Here is a 20,845-nt window from a genome sequence, read left to right on the forward strand (position 1 = left end):
TCCCCATCCCCTGTCTTCGCGGTCGCCTAGTCCAGGGCTCCAGCCGCAGCGCTGGGAGCCTTGGAAGTCGTGAGGCTCCCGGGCTGCTCTGAGTCCCGGCTGCGCGTCATTTGCAGTCTGGGGAATGTTGATCACCTCACTAATTACACCTCTCTCTCCCCCCCTCCCTCTCCCTCTCCCTCGCTCTCCTCTCTCATTCCCAGAGTGCATATCGGGAATAGACACACAAAGACATGCGCACTCAACTTAATCAGCCATTTTTTTAAACAGGGCTAAAACGATAATAATTAGCAGAATAAAGACATATCGGATTTTCATTTCCTTTCCTCCTTTTCCCAACCCCTTCACAACCAAACAGCGAGACCGCGGTCGGCACATGCTTTAACTCCTCCCGGACCCCCGAGGACCGCTCCGTGCCCCCCACTTTCTGCTCCAGCGTTTTTATTTTCACCCAATAAAGTTCGAGGATTATTTTTTTTATTTTTTTATTTTTTTTAATGAACCCTCTCGTTTTACTTGGATGTGATCAGCTGTACGTAAAATAAAAGCAAAACAAAAAAGAGGCGAAGATCGAGTAGGAACTGCAGGGGAAATGGAAAGTAAGTTTTTTTTCTTTAACTTTTATTGAGTAGTTTGTGTTAAATTTAGGTCGAGTATCGATTATCTTTCCAGCCTGATCTTGCACAATCTTTGATATTTCGCTCCCTCTCTCTCCCTCTCCGCCTCTCTCCCTCTCTGCTCTTAGCTGGCTTGCTCCCGCTCGCCCCAGCACACATTCCCTCATCCCGACTATCTCTTCCGCTCTGCCCCCCTTTTCCATCTATTTCCCCCGGTTTTTTGGCTCAAAGGTTTGCTCTGCTGAGGGAGTGAGAAGGCACGGAAGGGGGGGGGTGATTTTCTACTTGGGGGAGGACGTGCTTTTCGGGATTTAACTTTTGGATTAAGTGGCAAATCATCCACTTTCGGCCAGTAGTTTTGTCCTTTTCCCTGTCTTTTCGGGTTCTGCCTTCACCGGGAGCCGGAGACACTCTGGTGGCGGGGCGAAGCTGTCAGCTCCGCAGCGGCGCCGACACTGCCTGGGGTCCCCGCTCGCCTCTCGCCCCTGCACCCCGTTGAGATGACGCTTCTTCGGCACAGATCCTCCGAAAGTTTGGACGTTGGTCGGTGGGGCTTGGAGCCCCCCTCCTCTCCTCTCCCTCGACCCTCCCCTGCACCTTTTTCGGGTTTCTTTTCTTTTTCCTTTACCTTCCCCACCCCTTTGCAAGTTCCCCGAAGGGAGCTCACTGCGCGGGGCAGCAGCAGGCCGGGGCCGGTGCGCGCGGGGCGCGGGCTCAGGAGGATGGGCGAACGCCGTGCTGGGCTGCAGGTAGACACCGGTCCGCCGAGCCGCGGCGGGCAGAGACAGGCCGGGGCTGCACTAGGCTGCGCCGGCGCCGCGGACCCTGGCAGGTCCGTTAGGAGGCGGGATCTCCCGGCCTCCGGCTGCGGACCTAGGGGTGGAGGCAGTTTGCCCGGGGCTTGATCGCCGCCCTAAGAGGACACCCGCGGCTGTGTATCAAGAGCCTTTGCTTTTTTTGGTTAAGGGCAAGGGTGTATGGTGTGTGTGCCTCTGTGTTTGTGTGTGTGTGTGTGTGTGTGTGTGTGTGTGTAAGTGTAAGAGGGCTGTGGCCGACTGTGGGAACTGATTCATTCTTTGCCCCCAACCCCCCACCCCACTCCAGGGTTCCATGTCTGCAAATGAACTTCACCTCCCTAGCTTGGGCCGGCACCACGCGCGCCTTATGGCCCGAGCAGCTAGGCAAGCGAGCAGGGGCTGGAATTCGGCGGGTCTTGTCTTTTTTTTTTCTCCCCCACTTCTTCCTCCCTCCCTTTCCATTCTTTCTACCCTTTTCTATAAGAAAAAATAATAATAAAAATTCTCATGGAATTGTATAAAAGTTCCTCAGCGATGGCCAAGTTGCAGAAGGTTCCCTATCCAGTCCCCTTCCCCAGAAGACGGTGCACTGGTTTGTATTTCTTTTGTTACCTGTGATCCGGGCGGGGGGCTCCTTGCAACGCTGGGTCTGGGGTCCGGCCCAGATATGAGGCTCTGGCGGTGCCTTCGGCTGTGTCTCCACAGTTCCGTGCGGTCCTGGTGAGGTTTTAGCTACCGTTCGGTGAGACACCCTCCTTGTAGGTACCAAAGGTTCAGATCACAAACACGGACACCCCCCCCAACACACACACACACACTCCGACCCCTACACACACACACACACACACACACACACACACACGGAGTCAACACTCACAGACACACATTCGCTCCACTCCCCCCACCTCCAGCCCCCACCTTGCCTTCACTCTCCCCCTCCCCCAAAAGCACACACAGAACAACACCCCCCCCCCAACCAAACAAAAACCCAAAGACAAGTTGAGTGGCTGAAGATGGTGGATTGACACTGACTCAGACAGAGGCAGGTTCACCAGGAAATCTGGCGATCCCGATTTCTGACAGTCGCATTTCCTCCCCTTGACCCCCCCCCCTTTTATTAACTCTGTTCCATGTTTAATCAAGGATCATGTAGATGGCAAAAGGAGAGACAGAGAGACACGGGGGGAGAGAGAGGAGAGAGGAAGAGAGAGAGAGAGGGAGAGGAGAGACAAGAGACAGGAGTGTTTTTTTTTCCTTTCTTTCTTTTTCTTTTTTTTTTTTTTTTATTGTGTTCTCCTGGATTTTCAGTGGCTTGATCCCTATAAACGTGGAGTGGTTAAAGCTCATATGTAGTATTATATTTTTAGTTGGGTGGATGGATGGAAGAATCAGGGAGAGGCTGCGGCTGCCGCTGCCTTTTCGGTTGGTGCTTAGATTAAAGCTGAGACTTGGCTGCGATTGGGACGCGACAGTGACACGGGCATCGATCGCTTCCATTGAGAGCAATGCAAAAACACAGCCCGGGTATGTAGCACTCTCCGCTGCCATCCACACTTGCTTTACTTCATATTTACTGACAAAACTGACAGAGCAAGCTCCGACTTTCTTTCTTTCTCTCTTTTTTGCTCTTTTCTCTTTTCTAACTGAAGAATAAGAAGAATGGTGTGTACAGTATTTGTTGGAAAGGATGGGTTTAAATAGAGCAGAAAGGGAATCTTTAGAATTATTTCACTTTTTCTGTGACTGTGCTTTTAGAGTTTTTCTTCTCCACTGAGAAGCATATTAAAGAAATTGAAGATTTTCTTTCCTCATCTTAAAGAAAATGAAAAGTAAATCCTTAAGGCAATGTTTGATATTATTCAAGGGCTGGAGTTCCAAGCAGCAGGAAGACACACACAAATAAAAGACAGCTCGCCAGCTGTTTTAACCTCTGGCACCTGGCTTCAGTGGAGGGATCATAAGGTTCATACAGTTGTATTTTTAATGGTTTTAATATTTATGGTGTAAACTGCAGAGAGCATCGCTGTGTGTTTATTCAATAGCTGGCTGCTCCTTTATTTAAAAAGTAAACTCTTATTCGTCTGTTTTCCTTTTTTTATAGCGATAGAGATAGGGTCAATGAAATATGAGGGTAGTACCATAAATCTGAAAAGTGAAATGTACCCAAGGAACAAAGAAAGGTCAGGTAAACCAGCTGTGTAAGTCACAGCCACAGCACCCACTGTGGGGTGAGGCAGAAACAGAGGCTCTGGGTCTGGGAAGTGAAAGTTGCCCCTTAAAGTTAAAAACAGGCAACCTTGTTGGGTTCTATTGTAATCTTTGGCAGTTTTTGGCAGAGTAGCCCAACTCTGTTCATTAATTGTGAGCTAGTTGGATTATTTTAAAGGTGCTGCAACAGCAAGTGAAAACAGAAAGGAGGCTAAGAAAATTGTTGTTTAATATTGCAGAATTTACTGCTTCCATTCTGACCATGAGCCTAAATTTACACAATGAAATCTGATTATCTCTAATAACAATATTAGATCCTGCACTGGATGGATGAGAATTGAGGTGGTTTTGTTGATTGCAAGGGTTTAATGTTGCATTTCAGAATCTGATGTGGTTTGGCCTCCCTTCCATTAACTGGAAAACCCCTGAGGTTTTACAATTATTTCTTAAAGATAATACATTTAAGATTGCATTGGTAGGCTGAAGAAAAGTCATAAAGGCAAGAAGGGAAGCCCTTAATAACTCTTGAGGTTCAGACATGTTCAGCAGTTAGATTGGCTCTGACTTCACCAAGGGTCGACAATGTGTCATTTCCACGAAGCCAAATTGCCCTCTGCCTATATGATATTAATGTGCAAATCAATATTTCAGGGATTAAATTTCCCTTCTTCATTTTTTATGGTTTCTACCTCAATAAGTCTCAAGTCTATTAGAAGAGGCTGGATGATTTAAAATCTTTCACTGCAGAATGGCTTGTCGTAGTCTTGTTTCCCAGACCATTCTACGTTTTTCGTTATAAAGACTAAAGGTGCCCTACAGAAGTTGTGAGGCAGTATAGGGCCAGGGTCAGTAGTGTAAAGCTCTCCTTCGATTAAAGCTATGATGCGTTGGGTATATAATATATGTGTTTGTGCTTGGTATATACATTCTGCTGCTTTAAAAATATTATGTTAATCACCTATTGATTTATTTCAAAATCAATTGATGTCCCTTTCTTAGTAGTGATTTGTTCAGCATTCTTGAGGACTGTGTTAATTTTCTCAAACACTATGCATGGATTAGGTTGGTGTGAAAGTATGGGAAGGAAGAGATTTTCCATGTAGCAACGTTTTCCTAAGAAGTACTTCTAGAAATCATCGTTTTTGACAGTGATAATCAAGTGCTGCCATTTACATATATTGTTGTCATGGCTATCATTGAGTTTTCTAGCTGACTGACTTAGCTGGTGTCTGTTAGATGAGGCCTCCTTCCATTCTTCTGTATGTTTAGTTCCTAGCACTTAGTAGGAACAATACTTCTTGAGACTTTCTTGGAGAAACACAATTATATCAGAAAATAAATGAATTGGTTGGAAAACACAAAGTAGAAATGGGGGGGGGAGGATGGAAATAAAAGACTGTGATTTTATCACATAATCTTCGGAAGGCCTACTGCCTATCATTTGGTCTTGTTTTATAGTCTTAAACCATCTGGACCAAGTTCCGCACAGCTGCAAGAATTTCATATGTGATAGAACATTTTTTCCATTCAGTGTGAAATGTTCCTTCCTAAAAACGTACACCAGACTCGCTTAATTTAGTCTGTTAAAAGGAATGCACATGAAAAAGGACAAAAGGCTCTTTAATCTCTGCAAGCTGTTTGTTTTTCTTAAAGATTCCTGTGTGTTTGGGTTTGAAAAGTCATGTTTCTTGAGGAGATGATTCTGAGGTGTGACACTAGGATAATCTGTGGTCTTTGGACTGATGGCCATGCTCTTACCCAATTTGCAGAACTACTTCTTATGCCTGTCAAAACACAGAGTTAATCTATCCTTATTTACAATTAATCTCAATAAAATTAATCTTAACTATGTTTTATTCAGTGGCTTAAAATATCTAATTATATTCAATTAACTGCCGTTATAGTAATTAACATTGCTTAATTGCCTCTGCATATATTTATGTGAAGCTCATTAGTTGCTGCTGTCTCCTCTTCCCTTTTCTACTTGCTATTTTTTGCTGTTGTCAAACCATTTTTTTTTTTTTTTATCTCCCAAGGTTTGACAGTGGCAATAGAACAGAATCTTCCAAAACACTTTCTGGAAATAAGTGTGATTGCTCTCCTATCTCTGACCCTTGTTAAGAGCCTTTTTACTAGTACTCTAACTGCTACCCCTGTCTTCATTTTCTTAGCCTGGATTTCTAGTAAACTCACAGAATGTTTTCTGCCACTGTGGCTAGAAATCTGAGAAGCTGGGTCAGGCTTTGTATTTATAAATGAATGTGTCTGCCTAGGGGCTGTCCCCATAGACAGTGTGGTTTTTCTGTTTTTGTCTTTTGGGGCTCTCATCCCCCCCCCCCCACCAAAAATCATTCGAAGGGTTAAAGACTTGGCCAAGGTTCAAACTGAGAAGCGCCCAGGGAAAGTGCATGTGAATATGTACAAGTTTCATGTAATTAGTGCTTAATTATATTAACATATGCAAATTGTCAACTTAGAAGCTTGTTGAGCTGGCAAAGATCAGCTAGGCACAATTGCTATATTGTTCAGAAACAATAATGGATTTCAAGTTGGATTGTGGAAACACATAACTAGCTATCTAATTTAACTCATACCATGGTGAAATTTCATTAGTCTCCATGGAGACTGGTTTAATTGTGCTGACTAATGTTCTGGGCTGCAGAATGTCCTAAAAAGAAATCGTTGTTTGCCTAATCCACCTTACAATGACACTTGTTTGTACATGTTTCCCTTGTGTGGGAATTTGCATATGCAAATAAATAGTTTCTCTGCCCCATTTGTCATGGCTGTTCATTACCCATGAAGAGGACATTGTTACTCGGCTGTTACTGAGTCTCCCAAGACTGGATAGTGTCAACCAGTCCAGCTACATTCTTTCATAATTTGTTTCTGATTAATAGACCAGAGTGAGTCTCATTCTCTTTGGGCATCTGCAAGGCAAGGTCGGTCTCTAACAAAACAGAGTTTCTGCAGTAACTGAAGGACTTTGTCTTCTGCCTCTGCCTTCTGCCTTTTTCACCCATTGGTTGGCAGAATGATATTTAAAATAATGTGTTCTTGTTCAAAGAATGTCTCTACTAATAACCACTAGTTTCCTAAAGCAAAAAGATGGTGAAAGAAAGGAGATTCTGTTATTAGAATATTAATCCTGTTTTTGACAAAAAGGTAAACTGATATAATTGCTTTTCAGTTGAAGGCATGGGGGTTTATACAAGTGTGAAAGCATCGGAAAAGGATTAGCATTTTTTTGCATAATGAAAAGCTCTGTTGAATAGGGATCCAAATGGTTGACTGAATGACTAAGATGAAAGGAAGATGAAAATGCAGGCTTCTCTTTATGTCTATGTTCTGCTCTCTCCAAAGTTATGTTTGTCCAAGACACGGGCAAACAAGCAGTGCCTCAGATTTTAGCAACTTTCTTAGATGCCTTGAGTTTTCATCATGATTGAGAAGATATGGATGAAGAGAGTTCAAGCTTCTATATCAGCAGAGGTCTCTATGGAGACAGCTTTAAGAAACAAATCAGCGTAGCCAAATATTGACTACTGAGTATCAAGAATTCACAGCACTTTGCGGGCAAGAATAGTGATTTTAGGAGAAGCCAGTGGTATGGCATGAATGTTAAGGTCATCTAATTACTGACCTTATAGTGTACTAGCTCCCATTGATAAGGAACAGAACACTTCATTGGGGGCAGAGCGGTGTATTCTGCCTTTTGGTAATGTTAAATGTTAAGTGGCCTAACAGCTTTTGTAAATTAAGAAGGGATAGAAAATGAGACTGCAAAGTTGTCTTATTAGGTTTTAATTCATAAAGTTCTGAATGCAATCTTTTGGTTAGTTCATAGGTGTACTCTGTGTTTATTTTAAATTGGTGTTTTGAAAGATGTCTAGGAGCTGTACGTTCACTTGGAGACATTTGCAGTTGGGTTTTTTCTTGTACTAGTTAGAGGTATAATTGCTTATTAGTTGACAATATAAACAGGTTTCTTGATAAAGTTTCTTCATAATGAGGGTAATGAGAATACCACGTGTTGAGACACCTTCAAAGGTGAGAATGGGTTTTTTTGCATGCATGTAAAACAAGAGCAGAATAGATCATTATTTGCATACATTTTGTATAAATGTATACATTATGAAAGCTCTTTCCAATTTGGAGTCACCCCAAATGATCCATGGGGTTTCTGGGGAAGGGTGCCTCAGAGCAGAGCTGGAAGACTCCACCAGATATTCTCCTAGCTAGTCTGTGGCCAGGCAGCAGAACTTCCGTTTGTGTCATCACTTTAGGGGTTCAGTTGCTTGGGTTTTGGTATGAAGGTTATGTGGAAACTTGAGAAATCAAAAGTGTTTTCTTGTAAATGAAAGTATCCAGGTTGCCTCTTGAGTACAGCATATTGTAAACGGAAAGTGTTTGATCTTTGTTATAAAGTCACCAAACTTCTTTACTAGAGTCCTTTTTAAAATTTGTCAAGAAATTCTGGATTGTTTCAGAAACTTTTATGGTTAACTTTATGATATGCTTGAAAAAAGGTCTTAAAAGAACAAAAAAATCCACATGGAGGCTATTTTTTACATGAATAAGGGTTTATTAAGGTATTTCCATAAGAAAAATGTGTTAATTTAAAAAATAAATTCATTTATATTTTAAGACATTGTTAAGCAGGCACCATGTGTTGTAACTGGCAGCGTTCCAGCCACCATGGATGCGGATCACACGTGGGTTAATAGTAGCTTATGTGATGTCTGCATTCTTAGGAACAGGGCAAAAGCCCAGGCTGTTCTGATATCAAGATTGAAAGAATCAGACAGAGCAGAATATATGTTGATATGTGAACAGATGGACACACGTGAGAACTGAAAGTGCACAATTTCTTTTGGCACTTGTTTTCCTTATCCCTGACAACATAACCAAAATCTTAGTCTACTCCTGGTCTTTGATGACTTAGAAAAAAACGGGCTTTTAATGAGAGCTCAGTGGCATTGTTTCCTTGCATGAGGATTGGGCTCCTTGCGATCTGCTGGAGTTGATATTGTGTTAATTCCCTCATTTTCAGAGGTTCACAAGTTGCCTTGGAAGTTTGATATGGTTTCAAATTTGACATACAATCCTTAGGTCAGAAATGTCTCTTCTCCACTCCCCTACTCAAAAGGCTGTGAGTGAAATGAGATACTTGCCACAGAGGAATTTTTGAATGTATGCATGGCATGTAAAAATAGCTTTGGCGCTCAAGTCATGTTTGGCAAGAGACATCCCTAATATAATTGTCCACTTTAACATTCTAGATTTAAAAACAATAAATAAACAAATAGTAACAAATGGAGTAAATTGACTTGGCGCTTATGTCAGAGTGCCCTAATGCGCCAAGCAAACTTCGTTAGGTGTTTTGGTTCGCTAGGATGCTAGCATAGACGTATCTAATGCTCCTGTCTGATGCTCGTCTGTCCTGGGGATACAGGAATGCTCAGCGATAACTGTGTAACACATAGTCTAGCACGTGTCACTAAATACAAGCTTTGTTGATTGTGTTTTGTCCTTGTTATTAAACCAGAGAACATTCATGAATATGTACTTAGATCTAAATAATTTTAACAAAAATTTGTGTTAAAATATGCATTTTATAACTGTCCATAAAGGCCTTTTTCTTCACTCTAAAGAGAAAGGGCACTCATTGCTGTAACAACATTAAAATACAGAAACTTACACTATATTGTGTGTAACTTGCTGTAGTCATAAAAAGAAAACAAAATAAAATTTTGAAGAAGAAGATTTTGGAGAATCAGAAAATTTGCTTATGTAGAAAAATGACCTGAGAAAATTCTATAATGATTGATTAATCTTTCCTCCCAGGATGTCTTCATGAAACCCGTCTTCTCTGAATTTCAGTTTGTAGCACTTAAAAAAAGTAATAAACTTAGGAATGATGTAATTTGTACTTACTTATGACTTCCTGAATCTATAAATGAGTTGTTTTGTTTAGCAGATAAAATTGTGTTTCATTTCTGATAACATTTCTATTCCATTCGCATGCAAACACACACACACACACCCCTGTTCTTTTTCTAATTGAATGCTTCTCTTTGCTCCGTAGATATGCTCAGTAACAAACTATGAAAATTTTCTCCCAAAAGCTAAATATCCTTCTTTTCTAAGAAGTGGTCAAAATAAGCTCTGTAGCATGAAAAGCAAGGAAGTTGTTGAGACCACCAAAAACTCTAAAGACTCAATACTCAGAGAACAGCCTTCTATCCATTCAGTTCAGTTCAGTTGGCTCCTTTGGAAAATTGGAAGTGAGTTCGTGAGAAGTTATTAATTTAGCCAGCATGCCAGGAGAGTGGGAAGACAGGAACTCTATTCCACCATTCAGGGATTGGTGCTTGCCTCAGTGTCTTGTATGTTTGGGAAAGGGATTGTTGAATGATTGAAAATGAAGGTTGTGAAGATGGTGAAGAGAAGCAAAGAAAAACGTGTGAGGGCAGTCTAGCAGGACATTGTTTTCTCTTCTAGAGTCCACTTTTTGCTTCTGAAGGGGGCTCAGCAGCAGCCAGACAGCCTCCCAGCACTGTGACATACTTTTGTGTTAAGTAACAGGTTAGTCTAGATGCTCTGAATGGCCAAGAAGAGTCTATGTTACATAAAAATACTGATGACCTCAGTAACTTAAAATGCATTTTTAATAATCATGGACATGGTGTGAACAAGGAGAAACTTTCCGTTCTCTGTGTGGAAAGCAAATGAGGACAAGGTTGTGAAGTTTTTGGGGCAGCAGAATGTACAGAAAGAATGCACATAATTCAAGCCAGCCCACCCTTTCATTCTGTTTACTTTGGATTCACTCATTTTCTTTTTCAGTAAATTTGTTTTATTCTCACTTAAATTTTAGATGAGAGTCTACTTAAGTTTTTAGCAACCTAATGACCCATAGACATCATGTCTGTTAAAAACTGTCATGATGAATTTAGATGAATAACCTTGTCCAAGTGTTTAATCTTTGTAAGCCTCAGTGGCCTAGTTTGTGTCTCCAGGTTGGCTGGACGTAAGTGTCATGGACTGCAAAGTAAATCAGCATGAGGTGACATGATATGTGGTCACTATGGCGATGCATGGCTCTTGTTTAATAGCTGATATTAATGCAACATTTGGATGGTGAGTGTTTGATAATATAAATCTACAAGGATCTGAGTAGAGTGGTTCCTCTCCGTAATAAGAAGAGATAAGACTTAGGCAATGAGTACATCTAAGAGGTAGGGAAGGTTATAACAGCCTTCTCACATCTTTTTCTCCTTGGCAGCTCTCTGGATGACATCTAGCTTGGCAGGTGGCTCTTTCTACACACCATTATCTCCCACTCCATCATCGCAACTTGGTTTAGTTATGAGGACTTCTAGATATTTAATGCATTTCTGGTTCTTCATTTTTCTGCAAAGCAAATTAGGACAGAAACAGTTTTTAAATAATTCAAACCTTGGTCAATCTACATGGACTCAAGAGTCCTGGCTGTCCATTAAATACAATAATAGAAAAGACCACAAAGCTCACTTCAGTGTTGCAGTGAACTCAATCTATTGAGCCTGTGAATTAGAGAGGGGGCTTTCCAAAACTGGCTTACAAGCCATTGAAACACTTTTCTATGTATTTGTTAGTAGGAGATTTTGATATGTCATGAAATGAATATCAGTCATGCTGTTCCAGGGTGACCTATTAACCAAAATTTCTATCAGCCTGGAGGAAAAAAAAATCTAGTTTCATGTATACATATATGTAAATGTCTACAGAATCATTAAATCATCTTGAGGAATTTTTTTTAGTCAAGTTATTAGCATCCACTTGGCTTAATTCTTAGGGTTAATAAAAGAGCTTTGTCTTTTTACAATAATGCATTATTTGATGAAGATTGTCCAGTTTCAAAGATGATAGATTGTCTAAAAGTTAATAAATATATAAATGCAATGTTTGGGACCATCTATAAACTGAAACATATTTTTTGTTACAGCTTTCAAAATAATTTAATTCCTAATAATCTTCCACTGTGATACATGTTTACCCATGCAACTATTGTTTATATTTTTTATGAAAATAAAAGAGGCCAGGGATTGTATGTGCTGAAGAGTTCTTCAGATAAATTGCAGCCTCTACAGGGCAGTGCTCACACTCGTTTAGCTGCTGCATCTACAGTGGTGGACTTACTGTTGGCAACTTCTTGGAGCTCATGCTGCTGAGTGACTTACTGATTATCAAAAGCTCACACTGACAATTTCAGTTTATTATGCCAGCAGATTTTGCTCCCCCTCTCAACTAGGTACTGTAAAGAAATGGAAAAAAAATTTAAATTGGTTGTTCCTTTTCTGAAAAATTTCCTCAGGGAAAATGTTTAGGGCAATGTACATACGTATTTATATTAGAGATCTAGATTGTTGTAGTCAGAAGGGAAAGGGCGGAATTCCCTTTTCAGCTGATAAGGAAACGGAAGCTCATAGAAATTTCTTGGAAAAATCACATAATTCACAGTAGATGAGGAGATCTAGTGTGTGTGTGTGTGTGTGTGTGTGTGTGTGCGTGTGTGTGTGTGTTGTGTGAAGAATGTGACCCCTGCAATGCATTTTTCATTTTAAGTGGTTTAGCTTTTCCATTTCGTAAATTTCTGTGTTCTGCATGAGAATCATTTACATTTCTGTCCCCACTCATGTGTGTGTGTGTGTGTGTGTGTGTTTCTTAGTTTTAAAAGTGTTGGTTGTTTGGTTGTTTGTTTGGTTGGTCTGCTTATTAGTTGGTTTGGTGTTTGAATGGTTTAATCTGTAAACCAAAATCATTGGTTTGCAGGTGTCTGAGTCCTGTGCTAACTCATAACTGGCTGGGCTGGGTTTATAGCTGAGAGAGTAGAGATAGGGTCACAATAGTCTAAAAGGTGGAAAGTTGTAAGAAAAGTGGACAGGGATGTTTCCTTCTCTGAAAGAAGCAGGCTGCCAATTGGTTAAGAATCATTCTGGTGTGCCAGAAGTCCCTGGTCATAGAGCACTGGTTAAGTATTCACTGTCAACAAGAAAATCATGGACAGCACTTAATGTGGCTCACCTCTGATTTACTTAGAAAGCCCACAAAAGCACTTGGCTTTGTTCTTGCTCTAAGAAGGGGACCGATGCCAATAAGAGCTCCTTGCATGGTCCAAGAGCGAACAGCATTTTACCTCAAAGACTGACCTCCTTTTTTATGGTCTATTATGGGAGAATGGCCAATGATTGGCTGTGTATCTTCAGAGGATAGGAGAAAAGAGGTTATGCAAAGAATCCAGTGTATAAATTCCACAGTATATGTGCCCAAATCTTGCCCCTCAACTGGCATCTTCCTAGGCCTGTAGTTGGAGGTATTAATGGTAAAGCAAACACTTGCCTTTCAAATGTCCTGAAGAGTTTTACATTTAATAATAACTGAAAAATGTTGCCTCTTTCTAATTGAAAAATGTGACAATGTTATTGCAAACCTAGTTTTGACAGTCCCTTATCCCACTGAAATGAATAGATATTTAATACTACAAAGAGGGTACGAATAAACTAGGCGCAGCATGGAGTAGAATTGGAGAAGAGGACTGTCCTACCCACAGATTAGTCATGTTTATCTGAGGAGGTTCAATTATATTACTTAACAAATAATGCTCTACTCCAGCTGCTCATGTTGAGGACAGAAAAGATATTGAAATGACAGCTTGACTGTCTGGTGTGTACTGACCAGACATTTAGTGGTGACTTAACCACCCCCCAGAGTAACATGTAGATCACACTAATGTTTCCCTACCACAAATCCAGTTCACATTCAGCTCCCTTTTCTCCTTTGATGGAGTTGGTTTCTTATTACCTACGAAGCATATATCTACACACACACACACACACACACACACAACACACATACAATTTTTTTCCCTCAAAATTTCACTATGGCATCTCAAAGTGCCGTATTAGAGATGGTGATGAGAGTTCATGGTATATTTTAGATAAAGGTGGGCAATCACATCCGAACCATCAGCTCGTTTGTCATGGCATGAGTGAAGATGTCAGGACCAATGAGTGCATGAGCACAGAGGGGCAAGGGGCTTTTGGAGGGACACATTTTTTTTGTACTGGAAGCCAACCATGGCTTAGATTTGGCTCCAGGGAAAGATTGGGCTTAGACAACAGTGTATACAAATCCTTACCATAACACAATGTGTTGGTGAAATGTGGACTGTGGGAGCTAGGATTGACACAGTTCTTGACATGTGCTTTAGACATCAGCTGGGAAACTAGGAAATTTCCAAGGCGTATGTCATGTATGGGGTTATCAGTTTAAGCCACACTGAAGCTACAGGTTTGAGATAGCATCAAGGGAAAGACTTAGTTTTCATGTATACAATATGCCCAGCATGTATACCTGGCCTTTAAATTTAGCCTCATTAAAATAATTTCAAACTTCTATCTAAAATCTATGTAGGGAAATAGTATTTGCATATACAGAGATAGCACTCAAGTATGAAATGCTTTTCACATTAGAGTAAAAGTTAATGCTTAATTTCAATAACAATTCTGACAATGGAATACTTGTGACATAACAGCACTTAGACAAATTCAAGAAGCTAAATTTTTTATACACAGAGTTTATTCTGAAACATTATTTGAAAAGTAACAGATTTTCTTTCTTTTTTTTTTCCCACAAGTTCTTATCTTTGAAAGCACAGTCCTAGCAGACTTATTTCACTTTGGGCCCAGCTAACTGTTCTCTTTCAGCTGATGTACCCATACAATCTTTTCTTGTTTAATTCTACTGATTCACAACGTTAAAGTGAAACAATCTGATACCTGCTTCCTGCCCTCTGAATATCTGTCATCAAAGACACTGATCAGATTCTCCCCTAGCTCTTTAGCTGTTTTAAATGTATAATTATCATTGCACGTCATTTGATAGCTGCACTAATTGCTGCCAACTATTTTCTGTTTGCACTTAATGCTGAAACCTGATCAACATCCTGCTTTGGTTGATGTTTGATGGTAAACTTTAATTAACTCTTATTGTGTTGAAGAAGAGTTCAGGCTTGGTGTTAACTAATCATTTACCTTCATTATGTCCTGACAGCTCCACTTGCCCTTGGTCCTAATAGATAAACCAGTCAGTAAACAAATCTGCAAACCCCATTTCTCCTAGTTCTTCCACTCGAATGTTTTCCTACTTAACGTGTAAGCTAATTGGGGCCAGATAATTTTTTTTTAGTTGGCTTCATATCTCCAGTACTTCAGACATTCACCTTAGATTTCTTCTTCATGCTGGACAATTTCATTTTAATAGAAACTGTAGATTTGAGCTAACATTACTTCTTCAGCATGGTCCTGGGAACATGCATCTTTTGAATCAATACCATTAAGCTTGTCTCCTGTTGGAATTCTTGTAATTATTTTTCTTGAAATACTTTTCCTGTAATGATATTGAAGTTAAAGCAATCAGGTTACCAGCAGATCATGTAAAATTCAACTCAAAATTGCTGGTTGCTTGATTTTAATTTGTTTGACATCAAGTTTGTTTTAAAAGGGATAATATGGGGGTAAACCAAGGAGCTTATAATTATGGTTGACATTTGTTTGTTTATAATGAAATCTAATTAAACTTCATAGGTTTAAAACACAAAAGTTAATTACCGAATTGCTCACTCCACTGCTGGGCAGCAGTCAAATCAACTTTTAGGGGAAAGACAGAGGGAGAGAAGGAGAAAGGCTGGAAAGGAGGGAGGGAAGAGAGCTCACAGACAAAAGGCTCTTCAACATAGAATAAAATAACAGACTAATCTTAGTGATCAAGCATAAATTTGCCAAGATTTCATCTAGAAGAACACTTGGCATTCTGCTTATATTCCCTATTATGTTAGTCCTAATGTGGTTTTTTAATATAAAGTAATTTAAAATATTTACATGGAATATAAAAACAGTTGCATTTGGGAGACTCTCAGAATACTATATATCAAAAGCCACTTGATAGTGATTTAAAAAATTATTCATATAACTTTCTTTGTTAATACTATGTGAAATCATGTAAAAACACTAAAGTCATTGCTCAGGGAATAGGAATGTTTGCTGGAATACCTAAACTGTGATTAGTTTTATGAAGGTAATTATGGTTGGTTTCGCCTGCAAGGAATGACTTTCTAGAATACTTAACACCAGTGCATTTATTGTTATATTGATAGGAATAGTGAAACACAAATAATCATAAAATTATCTTTCCCTTTAAATGTTTTTATGTGACTTTATAGAAGGAAAAACACAGATGTGCATTAGAGGTTATTGTCATTATACTATGTGTGTGATCATGTATGCGATGATGCTAGTCAACCTTTCGTCATCAGACATTCTACAGTTAAAGTTCCATTACTTATGTCAATTAGGATCAATTTTTAAATATTTTTCTGATTATTAGCACTGCTATGATCTAGATAATCAGGTTGTTTCGAGTGAGGGAACTTAGCCAATTAATTTTTAAAATGGACAACACAGGTGCAAGAAAGACATGGTAGCTTTGCCTTATACATTTCCAAGACATTACTGAAGAGCCTATGTTTTCCTCTAAGGAAACTAAAATGATTCCATGTTATAGCTTCATTTTTATGTGTTATGCACTTGAACTTTCCAGTATGATAGGAGCATCTGGGAGGGACCTGAGAAGGAAGATTAATTAGTTCCCTATTATGATGCTTTGAAGTTGAGAGGCACTGACACAGTGTTGTACTGCTTCCGGGCTATACGTTTCAGTGTGCTTCAATGCAATCCCTCACTGAGTTTTAGATTTATGTATTATTTAGGGAAGAGTTATCCAAAAGATCAATTAAGGCTAACCCTACTTTGCAATGAGGAGAAAAGGGGGAGGTGGTGAATACTTATGTGTGACTGGGTCATTGGCATGATTTGGTACCTTTCTTTTTTTTTTAGATGAAGAAAAAGGCAGTTTAATCTCTAAGTATTGGTAAACATCAGCTTTCCAGTAATACTGTAGCTGATTAAATCCTTTTACCCTTTAATGAAGCAATCATCAAATAGGCTGAGTGTCAGCTGGAATACTAGCAAAACTATATATATATATATATACAAAAAAAGGAACAGGACATAATTGCAGTTTGTGTCCTTACCTCACACCAATGCAAACTATTCATTTTCAATTAAAATGAATAAGAAAATTAGAAATCAACTCTATTGGTTGAAATTACCCAAGTTTGTTTCCAGGAGTAGCTAAAGTGTTGGATCCATCTTGCCCACTGATTATGAAATTTTCCTGAAGCAAACAAATAAAATGAGTCATATAACAGCATAATTTGGTTTAAAGAGGGACTATTGATTCCTCTGTAAGCAAAGTAGCTGGAGTTTGATTAAAGTTGTAAAGAAAACTGAGTAAAATTCCTGTTTCTCACAACTAATCTAATTAAGAACTACTGGACTTAGTGGAAAAGTATGCCTCTCCTCATTTGATCCACGGCACACATGTTTAATGCTATGTAATCGTCGCATAACTTCCATGTAGATTTAGTGACCTGAGAAGGAAGGAGGGGAAAGGAAACTCGGAAAGAAGAAGGGAAGGAAAGAATCAAAGAGGGAGAAAACGATGCTTCAGCCACAAGGGTCCTATTTATAGAGAGGGGAACCAATCTGCACTGAATTGCTCATTTAGATTTTAATGAGAAAAATGAGAGGGACACAAGGAAAAATGACTTAGTTGAGTCACACACGCATACTTGTCTTTGTAAACTTTCCCTTCTTAAAAATGTGCTTGTTCTAAGCGCTGAATATATTTGGTTACATCCTTCTATTCAAACTTAATTACCTTCTCCCCTTTGTCATGACATGGGCGGAAAGTTTTTGCCGTGTCAGGAGAGGTCGTCACACATTCTTTTGCAGTTCGCTTCATTAATTCCTTCTTGCAGAAGCATTCTCTCTCGTGCTGGGAAGGTAGAAGGGTGTAACAGCAGAGCCCTGAAGCATCAGCAGGAAGCTCTAAGCTGGTTAATGCAGTATAATTGTCTGGACATAGACTGGTCTTTGTTTCTGTGGTTCACTCCGAATCAGCTGTAATTAACTCCAGAGTGTTTCCAGATTGCCAGCAAAGAAAAATTACAGCTTTTCTGTTTTAAATTGTAAAGCTCACAAACATTAACTATGGAGATTGCTTTTACTTTGATATATTTCTGTCCTGCAAGAGAAAGAAAGCTTACTTGACTACCTCATCCCACCTCGAAAAATGTGCTTTCGCGAAGTTACTTGATTTAGTGTCTGTTGGAACATAATGGCCTTTAATCGTTGGGTCTGAAACCGTTTCACTTAGTATTTTCAATCTTTGGCCACTCCTTTTGCTAATATTTTTAATATTGAAATGGGAAAAAAAAGTTAGGCATTTCTTTTTTCTGAAATACTAAACACCCAACTAAAATAAGCAAATTGCAATGAAGGCTGCCTCAAAGAACAGTATCTTCAAGTCTTGGAATCAAATATGTCCCCTGCTGTAATCGGAGCTTCCATCCAGGTATGTCACGGGTGTTCTGATCTATCAAAAAGAGCTGATGAGGAAAAGACCATGTCACTACCTCCTTCCTGTGGTGAGTGAGCCACACCCTTTTCCATCTCCAGTTCAGTAGTTTGTAATTATGGATTCCAGTATGGATAAAAATGAAGTAGCAGTGTGAACTAATAAGGCCCAGCACACAAAAGATCTGTCAGCAACTGATGCAAAAAAAAAAAAAAAAAAAAAAAAAGGACCGGCCAAAAATCTTTTTTTTTTCTTTCTTCTGAATTTAACAATGAGGAATTTAAGCCTCAATGTGGCTTTAGCAAGCAAAGAAAAGAAGCTCTTGGTGTCTGCATAATACCACTTTGATGGATTTTTTTTTCATCAGTTCTCTGTACGTGGCAACAAATAAACAAGTATAATTATACTTGTGAAGGCCTATTCATTGCTTTGTCAGGATTAGATATATGTGCCGTTTTCACACTGCGCCTCTCTTTTGTCTTTGCCTAACTCACTATGACATATTGATAGAGGATTTGGAATGGGGAAAAGGCCACAGCAGAGACAGTGATGACCTTTTGGAAACTTGATATAATTCAAGCATTTTTATTTATTTTCCTCTTCTTTTTTTTTGTCTCCAAATTTGTAACTTGTTACCAAATTCTCTTGTAAGCAGACAACTTTTAACCCATTTCAGTTGGAGTAAATAAAGAGCCAGGGTGTCAGGAGGCGGCCGGAGAGCAGAGGAAAATAAAAACAATAGCGAAGGAGTGCCCTGCCCTCCTTTCCCAGCTCTTAGCAGAGTGGCTAACCTAGCATTCTTTCCCCATTATTCTGGCCGCTTGATCAGATCACGGTCTTTTTAATCATTTCACAAACACTGTCTCACTGGACCGTAGAGAAGGGCTGGGGCAGCCTCAATTAAAAAGCAGAGGTAAAACTGGCCTCTGATTTTGGGTTCTAATGGGAACTCCGAGTGGTGAAGGCAAAGGCATTCTCCTATTGTGCAGGAAGCACCCCATTTCATTAGAAGGACTCCTCTTAGGTGGATTTGGGCATTTATCAGAGCAGAGTTTAGGCAGCAGTGACTGCAGATGACAGCAAAGCAGAAGGAGAGAGAAAAAAAGTTCTTTTCTGCATATTGTCTCCTGCTCCTGAAAACAGTATTTGACAGGATCAAAGTCAATGATCTTGTGAATTCCCAAGAGTACCAAAAGCCGTGTACATTCTAAGCAGACCAGCAGGTATGTATTGTTCTGAATTTAGCATAAAAGTTAGAGCAGGTTTCTCTGAGGAATTTCCTGAGGACTTTTGTGATTTTTAAAACAGGCTATTTGGTAGTAGAGACTAGAAATTGGTGATGATTAAATAGAAAGTAGTGTTGATGGTGAAGAAACTTATATAATGAATGATCTGTTGCGCAGTCATTTGGGAATGGTTCGATGGTTTAAGTTAAATGGTTGCCTTTGTGGTCTTCATACTGGGGTTTTCATAAAGCTAGCACAAGTCCTGTTGGTAAATGAAAAGCTTCATTTGGCATTGATGAAAATGAATAACTCATCAACATATTTAGTGCCATGCAACATACTAATCTAAGTAACCTTTTAACCAAAACAGAAGAAAGGGTCCTATCAGAATACACTAACAAACATTGCTGCAGTGAAAATCAATAGCTACATAAAAATATTAAAATCTGGTAATATGTTGCTCTTTATGTCAATGTAGATAGTTTGGTTGTTGTTGATTTTAGAAATGTAAATTTGACTGTATAGAAGACTTACATGTGTGACCTGGTTTCTGATGAATATGCCTCTTATTGAGATGGAATTGATAGGTACTTTGATACAAAATTATGTAGTACTACAACAAAATACATCATAGTAAATTTCTGATATGAATTCCTTTAACATAGTTTCTGTACCTTTTACTTCTGCCTCTTTTCCTATAAAGTGAGAAAATGGGATCTATTTTATGTAGAGAAAGACTGAGATGATCAGTTTTAGAGCACATGTGGCATCTAGCCCAAATAATTAATTGCCCATCATGTGTGACTCTTCCGAGGTACATTTGAGGTGTATTCAGAACATGTGTAATAATCCTGGCATGTGTCCTTCTTATGAGTTAAGAACTGTGGTAAGGATGAAAATAAAATGAAATTCAAGTGATAACAATAATTTTATTATCATTATAATAATTAACATAATAATTATTATAGTTCAGAAACTCATAAATCTCTCCAATGTTTAGTAGCTTTCTTATTCTTTGGAGTACAGAAAACCAGTTCCACATAGATGTACACATAAACCGAGTCTGATCATTGAGGCAAAAATTATCTGGGTTCCTGGAACTTCCTGTTTAATCTACTAATCTAATAGCATCACTGCTTTCATTCCAAATATTTAGCCTCTGCTTGCCCTCTTCATGTTTTTCAGATCAGTTCATCAGTGTATTGTATTTTAGGCATTTTGGTTGCCTTCAGTCTGTATACATTATGCAGAATCGGTACACGGGCAGGTAAACATTAATGTTTGCGGAATAATTAGAAAACTATTAGGCTTTTATGCTTATTATGATCAAATCATTTCAGAGATTTTTTTTAAAAGCCACATGCATGCCATGAAGATAATTAACCTGCATCTCATCCATGATTAAAATTACACACTAAGCTTGGTGATGTTTGCCCCATAAGCAATTAGAGTGTCATTTTAACCATCTCAGATA

At 39.3% G+C, this 20,845-nt stretch overlaps 1 protein-coding gene across 3 annotated transcripts in view; it reads left to right on the forward strand.

Moving 5' to 3' along the window:
* Positions 1-287: 287 nt before the first annotated feature.
* The window catches only part of Zfhx4 (zinc finger homeobox 4), a 187,640-nt gene continuing 167,082 nt past the window's right edge, over positions 288-20,845 (forward strand). For 2 of the 3 annotated variants that reach the window (XM_057790496.1, XM_057790499.1), the window contains exon 1: positions 288-599. The gene's annotated coding sequence lies outside the window, so the exon portion shown is untranslated. Of the gene's footprint in view, positions 600-2,857; positions 2,939-20,845 lie in introns of those variants that run through there. The other variant, XM_057790498.1, reaches the window with a different exon arrangement.

Source organism: Chionomys nivalis, chromosome 16 (genome assembly GCF_950005125.1).
Source record: "Chionomys nivalis chromosome 16, mChiNiv1.1, whole genome shotgun sequence".
In the NCBI taxonomy this organism is placed as follows: domain Eukaryota; kingdom Metazoa; phylum Chordata; class Mammalia; order Rodentia; family Cricetidae; genus Chionomys; species Chionomys nivalis.